This window comes from Leuciscus leuciscus (genome assembly GCF_965113295.1).
Source record: "Leuciscus leuciscus genome assembly, chromosome: 10".
NCBI lineage: Eukaryota > Metazoa > Chordata > Actinopteri > Cypriniformes > Leuciscidae > Leuciscus > Leuciscus leuciscus.
Genome location: NC_138734.1, coordinates 2,074,140 through 2,085,556, shown reverse-complemented (window position 1 = coordinate 2,085,556; position 11,417 = coordinate 2,074,140).

Here is an 11,417-nt window from a genome sequence, read left to right as displayed (position 1 = left end):
AGCTTTACAACACGCCGAAGTGTGTTTGAGGAGAAGTTTGTGGACATTAATCTGAATGCTTCTGTTCACACTGAAGCCGCATTAATAGGTTTCTGTGCTCCTAATGTATATTGGAGACTTCTAATCTGTCGTTTTCTGTTATGAACACTTCACATGAAAACGTTATTAGGTTTGTAATCTCATCTTTGATCAGGTAGCAATTATATTCAATGAAAGGAATGTACTATATTTTAGTTTGATAATGTTTTTTTTTTTGTTTTTTTGTTTTTTTTTTAGGGGATTTTATGGTCCTACATTATATTTACACTTTATTTATAATCTATTTATTCATGTTTTGAGCAAAGACCTGAACATTTTATTTCCAACTTAAACTGTGGTAAATCTTGAATGCTTGAGAGCGACAGGCTTCAGTTTGATCTCTTCTCAAAGACAACACTTGGCAAATTTTTGCTGAAGTGAAAAAAGTTGTAAAAAAGCTAACTAAAAAAGAAAAATTACAGAATTTTTACGTTTATTGTTATGAAAAATGCACAAAAATACTGTTTTCAATATTTATATGAATATCTATATTTTCAAAAACACATTTTTCTCTAAAACTGCAAGAAAACCAAGGCCATAAATCTAAACAAGTTGTGTTCCAAATTTGAGCATGAAATTCTCATGCTCAAATATCTCATAATTTCTCATTTTATCTCATAAAATAAAATAAAAATGGCTGCAGTACCAAAACGCTTCCACTAGAGGAAATTCGTCTCCCATTCATTTCCAATGCACTCATTTCTGACCGCGAGGAGCACAAGTGTGACTGTATTTTTTCAGGACCATTTAACCTGTTCGAATCATGTCAATGATTTGTTTGTGTGTTCACACAGCAAGTGCCAAAACGTTTACCAAGTTTCGTACCATTCCGATGAAAAAAAAAAACTGAAAAATTTTCAAAAATGCCCGAAGAGCACCATTAGGTTTCTGTGCACCTAAACTCATTATTTGTGTTTCTGTAAAGACCATATGTGACACTGGATCACAAAACCAGTCACAAGTCGCGCGGGTATATCTGTGGCAATAGCCAACAAAACATTGTATGGGTCAAAATTATCTTTTTTTTTTTTTTTTTTGCCAAAAATCATTAGGATATTAAGTAAAGATCATGTTCCATTGAAGACATTTTGTAAATTTCCTACCGTAAATCTATAAAACATTTCTTTTTGTGAGTGAACACATCACAATCGTGAACATAAATGGAAAACTTTAAAGGCGATTTTCTCAATGTTTTGATTTTTTTGCACCCTCAGATTCCAGATTTTAAAGTAGTTGTATCTCGGCCAAATGTTCTCCTATACTAACAACCCATACATCAATGGAAAGCTTATTTATTCAGCTTTCATATGATGTATAAATCTCAATTTTAGAAAATTGACCCATGTGACTGGTTTTGTGGTGCAGGGTCACATATCGCTTCTAATCTGTCATTTTCTTTCGTGAACATGAATGCGTTATCTTTAGATAATGTTTTTAGGTTTGCAATCTCATCTTTTTTGATGTATACGGTAATTTTTTCCCCACTTCATAGTCCACTTCATAGTCCGTTATTTACTTCAGAGATTGCCATAATGAAATGATCGTCAACACTCTTTTGGTCTAATCTCTGTCGCTTCGGAGGCAAAATAAACAGGCTTTCACTCACTAAATATAGCAGCCATCATCATTAGCAAGTGGAAAACCATGAGCTGAACCAAAATGGATTGATGGCAAAGAGGAATCAATCTATAGTCTGTGGAGCGAGAAAAGAAGATTAAAAAGTGGAAATTGAGGCCATTTCTGGATAGATTTCCCTCCCGAAAGCTTTGCTGCCCTCAGGCACACGGCCCTCATCATTCTCTGGATCTCCTGCGTTTATCTTCACATTATAAGAAAATAACATTTCACCTGAGTGTCTTTTTATGTCTCCTCCTAATTGTGACTATTGAAATTGCGCCATATTGGAGGTCCAGCAAAAGTGTTGTTTGTGTATATCGTTTTCTTCAGCTGTGATGCTCAAATATGTCAAATCACAGTCGCCTCGTTTCAAATGACCAACTAACAAGCTTCACTTTCCCTTTTTGTCTTCATGCCCGAGCTTCAGTTTTCTCAGAGCCAGAGTTCTTCTTCCAAGGGCAGAACATTTCAACCCTAGAGACCCAATCATTGATATGTTTTTAGGAAATATTATATTTAAGTATGCGAGTAGAGCAAGGGTCTCAAACTCAAATTGGCTGGGGGCCATTGCTGTGAATGACATCTCATAGGAGGGCCATTTTAAAGCTACACTGTGTGGTATTTTCCTCCATCTAGCGGTGAAATTGTATGACCCAGTGAATATTAGTTTCTGTTCCTTTCAATTCCGAGGGCGTTTTAACTCCTACGGTGGCCGTATTATTCCAAGATTAACATGGCTTCCAGTTGGACTTCGTCCATGAGTGTTCCTTCAAGTGATTGTGCCTTTAAAACTATTCATCACCTGAGATCCGTCGCAGCACAGATTTATGTTACAAGGTAGACAATACTTTTTCAACATTGACGTGAGGAAAAGTAACGCAAGTTATACTAGAGGTCGTTCTGGCGTTATGCACAACCATGCTATGCTTAGACAAGCAACTATAAAACTTCGAATTTACACAAATAGGCTGAATCACCTGTCGAGAAGAAAGCAGGCAACTTCGGCGTCCGTTTTAAAATCTTTGCTCCTCGAGCTCTTTCCATCTGGGAAAAGTTACTCCAGTATTGACTTTGGTCTTGTTGATTTGCCTGTCGCGTTGACGTTTTAATTCTCTCTTTCGCTTCCTTGGCGACTCTGCTACATGTCCTCGAGAACAGGCGTGATCCTCCATCAGCAATCTTTCAAATCTGCCGGCAGTCGTGAGTAATCTCCCCCTCGCATTCGTCTCTGTGTCACTGAGTGTGAAACGCGAAAGGCGAAGCTTGAATTTACTTTGGCGAATGTATTTTCAAGATGGAGGCACGACATGGCTGACGCCATTCGATCGACTCGCTCGTATGTATTATAAATGGCAGATTTTACGCTTACGAGAATACTTGATTAGTTGTTGGAAGTAATTACACATGAATGAGCACATATACTTTTGATAGAACAAAGTGTTTTTTGCTAAATTTTTCTGGAAACTTACTTTACTTGCTGAAATGTTAGCTCTCATTTACTTCAAATTCTGTAACTAATATATTTTGTTATAGCCTACTTAACAAAAATTTTAACATCAGTATATTAAACAGATACTATATTTAACTATTTATTTAATATAATTTTAACTGTAGTACATTGCACTGATCTAACAACGCTCCCAAAATAGTTTTCGTGTGCATATGGTATGCACTTTATGGTGTGTTACAGGCACGCACTCCACACCCCTAATCCTACCCAACAGTGCGTATCATATACACGCAAAAACTATTTTTTGCAGTATAAATTGCACGAGAAATACAATTTGTGCTATAGATACGCACTTCATGAGATTGTGTTGGCGATAGATAGAGATTGTTGAAGAAGCCCTTATTTTCTGGACATAGAATATCAGTGACTTTCAACATGCAGTCCTTCACAAACTGCCCTTCAGTGAATGGCTTTCCTGCTTTAGCGATCAACTCACTCACCACATAACTTTCTTCAACTGCAGCATCAGCATCCTTTTTGGCTTTGTGGAAAAGGCTTTGTTAGCTCTCTCTTCATGGCTCTTATTTCCCTCTCGTCTGCCTGGTACTTCTCATACTGTTCTCCGTGTTTAATCGAGTAATGACGCTTGAGATAGGCCTACTCCTTTAGGACTGCCACTTTTTCTCCTTTAGGACTGGACTGAGACAGGTAGCATTTCCATTAAACTCTACAAAAATACTGCAATGTCCATCTTTCTTGAAACTGTCTGTGTTCATCATCCACCTTCCTTTTCGATTTGGAAAGAGACATATTTTCGTTTGCAGCCTAACAACATATAAACTACCAGGACCAAAATCAGTTCTCTTGTTAAATATGCCGGCGCGCGCATTATTTTATTTTAAATTTTTTTACCCGTTCACGATTTTGATTTATTTATATAGAACCGTAAATGGTCCGCGGGCCGGCAGTTTGAGACCCCTGGAGTACAAATGTGTTTGACTTTTTTTCTTATCAAATTAAACCACCATATGTTTCTGAGATGTCTCCTCCGAATTGTAACTATTGAAATGGCACCATATTGGAGGTCCAGCAAGAGTGCTGTTGTTTGTGTATATCATTTGCTTCCGCTGTGATGCTCAAATACTATGTAATTTCAAATGACCGACTAACAAGCTTGAATTTCCCTTTTTGTCTTCATGTCCGAGCTTCAGTTTTCTCAGAGCCAGAGTTCTTCTTCCAAGGGACGGTTTGCTGGGATGGCTATGACTAAATCACTGAAGAAACCATTCAACCCTAAGAGACTCAAGCATTGATATATGTTTTTTAGGAAATATTATACATTTTTTTCTTAGTAAGTTAGAAGGCTAAAAACCGCCACATGAGAAATAATACCGTTCAAAGGATTGGAGGTTTTTTTTTTTTTTTTTTTTTCTCTTCTGCTCTTTAAGCCTGCATTTATTTGATCAAAAATACAGTAAAAAAAGTGAAACAATATTCACATTTAAATCAGCTGTTTTCTATATGAATATATAGTAAAGTGTAATTTATTCCTGTGATCAAAGCTGAATTTTCAGCATCATTACTCCAGTCTTCAGTGTCACATGATCCTTCAGAAATCAATATAATATGATGATTTGATGCTCAAGAAACATATTTATCATTACATTTGCTTAAAAAGAAGAATATAAAGTTCAAAAGAACATAATTTACTTAAAATATGTTTTAGATAGTTTTGACAAATTTTGTCCAGTTTAATGCATCCTTTCTTAATAAAAGTATTATTATTATTATTATTAAATCTTACTGACCCCAATTATTTATGTTATTAAACATTATATGCAATGTATAGTATGTTATATATCTTGCCATGTTTCTGTCACTTGTTCATAGAGCAAGCTGCTGTTTATTTAATTCTAATGCATATTTGGTGTAGCAATAGTTGGTGTTTGTTTACTGTAATGACTGTAGACGTGTTGCGTTTTGCTCTAATCATTTCCTCAGAAAGCTTTAGTATTGTCTCTGTAACAAGTGCAATGAAAGTCACACAAAAGTGTCTGTCAATGTTAAATCATAAATCATAAATCTGCAGATAACTGGAATGGATGAATGGATGGGACAGAGAGAAGGAAGGATGGATGGATGGATGGATGGATGGATGGATGGATGGATGGATGGATGGATGGATGGATGGATGGATGGATGGATGGATGGATGGATGGATGGATGGGACGGGACAGAGAGATGGATGGATGGATGGATGGATGGATGGATGGATGGGACAGAGAGATGGATGGATGGATGGATGGGACAGAGAGATGGAAGGAAGGATGGATGGATGTATGGATGGATGGGACAGAGGGATGGATGGATGGATGGATGGATGGATGGATGGATGGATGGATGGATGGATGGATGGGACAGAGAGAAGGAAGGAAGGAAGGATGGATGGATGGATGGATGGATGGATGGATGGATGGATGGATGGATGGATGGATGGATGGATGGATGGGACGGGACAGAGAGATGGATGGATGGATGGATGGATGGATGGGACAGAGAGATGGATGGATGGATGGATGGATGGATGGATGGATGGGATAGAGAGAAGGAAGGAAGGATGGATGGATGGGACAGAGAGAAGGAAGGAAGGATGGATGGATGGATGGATGGATGGGACAGAGAGATGGATGGATGGGACAGAGAGAAGGAAGGAAAGATGGATGGATGGGACAGAGAGAAGGAAGGAAGGATGGATGGATGGGACAGAGAGAAGGATGGATGGATGGATGGATGGATGGATGGATGGATGGATGGGACAGAGAGAATGATGGATGGATGGATGGATGGATGGACGGACGGGACAGAGAGATGGATGGATGGATGGATGGATGGATGGATGGGACAGAGAGAAGGATGGATGGATGGATGGATGGATGGATGGATGGATGGATGGATGGATGGACGGGACAGAGAGAAGGGTGGAAGGATGGATGGATGGGACAGAGAGATGGATGGATGGATGGATGGATGGATGGATGGATGGATGGATGGATGGATGGATGGATGGGACAGAGAGAAGGATGGATGGATGGATGGATGGATGGATGGACGGGACAGAGAGAAGGATGGATGGATGGATGGATGGATGGATGGATGGATGGATGGATGGATGGATGGATGGATGGATGGATGGATGGACGGGACAGAGAGATGGATGGATGGATGGATGGACGGGACAGAGAGAAGGATGGATGGATGGATGGATGGATGGATGGACGGGACAGAGAGAAGGATGGATGGATGGACGGACGGGACAGAGAGAAGGATGGATGGATGGACTGGTATTTCTGATCATCTGATTCACACTCATCTACAGCGGAAGCTGAATGTTCTTTACATCCACATGTAATCATTCCTCATTGAAGGTGTGGCGACTGTGGCGTGTTCAGTGATGGGACCGATCATCTGTGGTCAAACTGCGATATTAATAAGCGTTCGCTCGACTGGACTCAGAAGCTGTGTGATTACCTGTCACACTTCATTTGTCGATTGTTAAAACGCTACACGACTCTTTCCTGGTTACAGTTTAGTGGCAATCTGATTCAGAAAGCATTACCATGTACAGTTCCTCCGTTCCTCCGTCTCACACCTTATTTATTCCCAAGGGTTGGAATGCATTTTGGAGGACATGTTTTACATTAAAAATCATAAAATATTACTGTGTCATTGTATTGTTGAACACTATTATTGTCCATTTCCAGTGTTACTACCATGGGTAAATGGTGTAAATTGTCCTACATGACCTTTGCCAAGATCTTAATCTCTTGTAAGGGATCCTGAGAGAGCAGTAAGTGGTGACAACATCAGAAACGCTCTCTTCTGCTCCCCGGGTTTAAGATTTCCTTGAACAGTCCGACACGAGACGTGCTGAGATACCACATCTTTATTCGTAAAGCTCAAATTGGCCCATCATTATCTTTTAATTACCACAACCCAATATTGGGCCCTATTATACACAGATAATTAATCACGTATAATGGTGCAATAGGATATTGTGATTGGGGCAGAAAGGTCGGGACGGGGTTATTTTGTGCAAACAGGGAGCTAATAGCAACTCTTCTGAGTTTCATTATTTGCACATGAATACACTCTGAATAATGGATGAATAGCTGTGTAAAGGGACGGCAAGCGGAGATGAAACCGGCGGGAAAATTCAGGACGCTTTTTATCGTCAAGCATCGGGTTCCTGAAGCTCAGCCCACTGTTCTGTGTGTGTGTGTGTGTGTGTGTGTCCAGCGATATCTCAACGTGCCACGCTTATAAGCAACAGTAATAACACTTACAATAAAGCCTCATTTGTTAGCATTAGTTTATATGTCAGTTGACATCAGTTATTAATCTTGGAACATTAGTATCTATTCATCCATCCATCTATCTATCTATGACTAAAGCAATGTGCCAAATCATGTTAGAAACATAACATCTATCTGTCTATTTGAAACCACTAAACTAACATTTAGGTGTAAGAATTTCCTTGTATTAATAATTTTTATATTGCCAATGTGTAAACAGCTTGTAACTAAACTTTTACAAAAAAACGGGACCTTCCCTGCCTTCGGTTGTCAATGAAAGCCTGTAGACAGATTTATATATGAAGAATTCGGGACGTTTCTGCCTGGTAAATCAAAAGGACGTGACGTGACTTTTTTGCTGATAACAAGAGCTTCTGAAATCTACACAGCCCATGTACAACCTTTAAAACTTTAAACTTCAACTTTCTGTTAGTAAATAGTTAGTAAAAATCGAATTGTTCATTGTTTGTTCATGATAGTTTACAGTGAATTAACCAATGTTAACAAATACAACTTTGGATTTAAAAAATGCATCAGTTAAATTATTATATTGATAAATGCGTTAAGTATTACTTCATATTAACCAATGTTAACAAACGAGACCTTATTGTAAAGTGTTACCAAAATGTTGTTATCAGTCATTTGCTCCTCATGTTGAAGCAAACCCATGCAACTTTCCTTTCTCAGTGGAAAACAAAAGAAGAAATGAATGCCATTCTTCTCCATTTTGAAAGTAAATGGGCACTGCAGCTGCCATAAAATATCAAACTATCATAATGAATTCCATATGAATTACTATAGCTATAGCTTTGTGTGAAGAAGAGAATGGCTGTTCATCTTCTCCTCCAACATGAACACCTGAAAAGTTCTTCAAAAGTCATATGGACTAAATGATTGGGCTGGTGGCTGAACATTATTGACGTGAATTCCACCGTATTTTATTTGACAGCTCAAACGCTGGTGAATATTTTCCAGATTTTCAACTTTTCCTTTAAATAATGCATATTTTTCACGAGTAACCAGAAAGCACCAGCTGGCACTGAAGCGGCAATTATTGCGGATGTAACTATTTTTGAATCCAAATTATTAATCCAAATCTCCTCGGCTGTTTTTAAAACACTGCGCAATCCCTGATGCCTTTCAAAGGAATATCTGGAAACACAATGTTCTTCCACACATTTGATTTCAAATCCATGTTCTGTCCCATCAATATTAAAGTAAAAACTTCTGGCATTGTTTACTCCCCCCTCATGCTATCGTGAACTCATATTCTGTTATATTGTCTGATGGAGAATATAAAATCCAGTGTCCTGTGAACATGACTGTGAGGAACCATATGAGGTTCACCGAGTCTCCTCTGCCGTATAAGCTTCCATCAGACCGCTGTTGTTGCTGTTATTGTTGTTTTCTTCTTCTTGGCCGTCGTAAACAGCAGTAATCACAGTCTAAAAAGACCAGAGGAAATGAAAAGCCTCTGGTTGAATCTTGTCTGCCGCGCCGTGGACCGGAACGCTTTAATTAGAGCCGGACTGCTCAAGCGCTGCTGCAAATAAAGCACACGTAAAACGTCATCTTCCTCTGTTCTTCTCGGCTTGTGTTTATGCATATGCATATGAATCTAAAATGATACTGTAGATGTTCAGATGAAAAACCCTGCATGCTAATATCACACAGAGCCATATTTACTCATATTTTAAATCTTAATATAATGTGTATAGCTAACGTGCAAGATGTGGAAGTGTGCAAACAGCATTACAGACACTGCACTATTGCTTTAGTCAATCTGGTACGACAGCCTGTGCAAATAAACAGCGAATCCCTGATTTCAAGAGCACCAGCTACAGAAGGCCATTAATGAATCGTGAATATTTTCATATTCTCTTTGGAATTATAAAATCAAAGCAAATGCTACATTAATTACTATGAAAAACAGATTTTTTTTCATTAACACAAACTGCCAAAAGCAATGCACACATGCCTCTAGTGTTTGCCACGGGGTTTCTCATCCTTGCATCGATTGGCTGGATTAATTCGCTCTGTTTTTGCTGTAGTTCGCACACCTCTCATTTAATTTATTAATATACATTTATTAATAATGTAGGCATGCCAGCTGTGTTTCCAAAGTATAAGATTTAGTTTGAAAAATCAATTCAATGCATCAAACTCATATTTAATGGTGCAAAGATGTTAAAAAATGTATGAGGCGGTATAAATCTGATTTGTATAATTTAAGACACAGATTCACAGACGCTGTGTGTATTCTCACATTGATACACAACAAAGCAATGATTTTCATTACTTTTATCCTTGTAATATTAAGGCATTTCTAATAACAAGCTCAGATGTAATGCCAAGCTGAATTGGACTACGGAAGTCTTTGAAACGCAGTGCATTGCCAAAGGCTGTAAGTAAACGGAGAGATGTTTGTAACTGTTATGGTTCATGGAAGTGGCAATTCAGCATTAGCATCAGTGCGTATGATGGTCCTCAAGAGTACTGGATCTCCATAAGCATTAAAGAAGAAGCACATCTCTGAAAGACTCTCAGTCGTCTGTCGAAACTCTTCACCTTAAGAGGGGGAGACAGCCAGAAGTTCAGCATCTATTTTTAAACATAATACATCTCATAAAGCATGTGCTACATTTTCATAGGCGCTAGTTCGGCCTCAGTGTTGTTCTATTGATCGTTTGCTTTTTCCACACTAAAACACAACAACATCAAGGTTAGTAAAAAAGTAAGATGTGTTTTTGATACCTCAAGCTTGAAATGTTCCAATTGAGAGAACAAAAAATGACAACCCTATCACATTACTATTGCATGCATAATGATATTCATATTTAAATAATTGCTATTTCTTTAAAAATGTGACAGCCTTGAAAATTGGAAAGGCCTTGGGTTTTGACATCAGGCCCTCTTGTCTCCAAACTGATTCCTCAAAAAGCAAATGGAAATGAAAGTCAAGGATAAAGCATCTCTGGACATTAAACATGGATGGCTTCTCTGAGTTTGAGCTGATCAGCTTTGATGACTTTGAAATTCATGGCCAAACTGAGTTTTCCAGCTCTTTTGAATGCAGTGAAATATTACAGTAAGTGATAAGGACAGCCTTTAATTGTCAATATAAGCTCCTCGTATCCGCTGATATTCCTCGCAGCCAGGCTTAATGCATACAGTGATGTTCAACAAAACTATCTGAAGATTGGCTTTTCTTTCTCTTTAATCCTGTGACATTTGCCCCGGCTGGGAGGTAAAGAAATTACAGAAGACACGTGGAAGTCTTCCTCAGGGTTGTTTGCCCTGATCTATCTATATCATTTCTAACGGGAATCCAAATCACAGAAAGAGCCTATACATAGGGTCAGAGAGAACACACAATCTCATTAAACCTGCAACCAGAAAGAAAACTACTATCTGTTCGGGTCAGATCAAATAAGAAAAAGAAAAAAGAAAAAGAATACTTTTATTCTGCAAGGACGCATGAAATTGATCAAAAGTGACAGTAAATATGTTTATAATGTTACAAAAGATTCTATTTCAAATACATTCTGTTCTTTTGAACTTTCTATTAATCAAAGAATCCTGAAAAAATAAAAATATGAAGGTGTTTTCAACATTGATAATAATCAGAAATGTTTCTTGAACATCAAATCATCATATTAGAGTGATTTCTGAAGGATCATGTGACACTGAAGACTGGAGTAATGATGCTGAAAATTCAGCTTTGATCACAGGTATAAATTACACTTTACTATATACTGAACAAAATTATAAACGCAACACTTTTGTTTTTGCCCCCATTTTTCATGAGCTGAACTCAAAGATCTAAGACTATTTCTATGTACACAAAAGGCCTATTTCTCTCAAATCTTGTTCACAAATTTGTCTGAATCTGTGTTAGTGAGCACTTCTCCTTTGCCGAG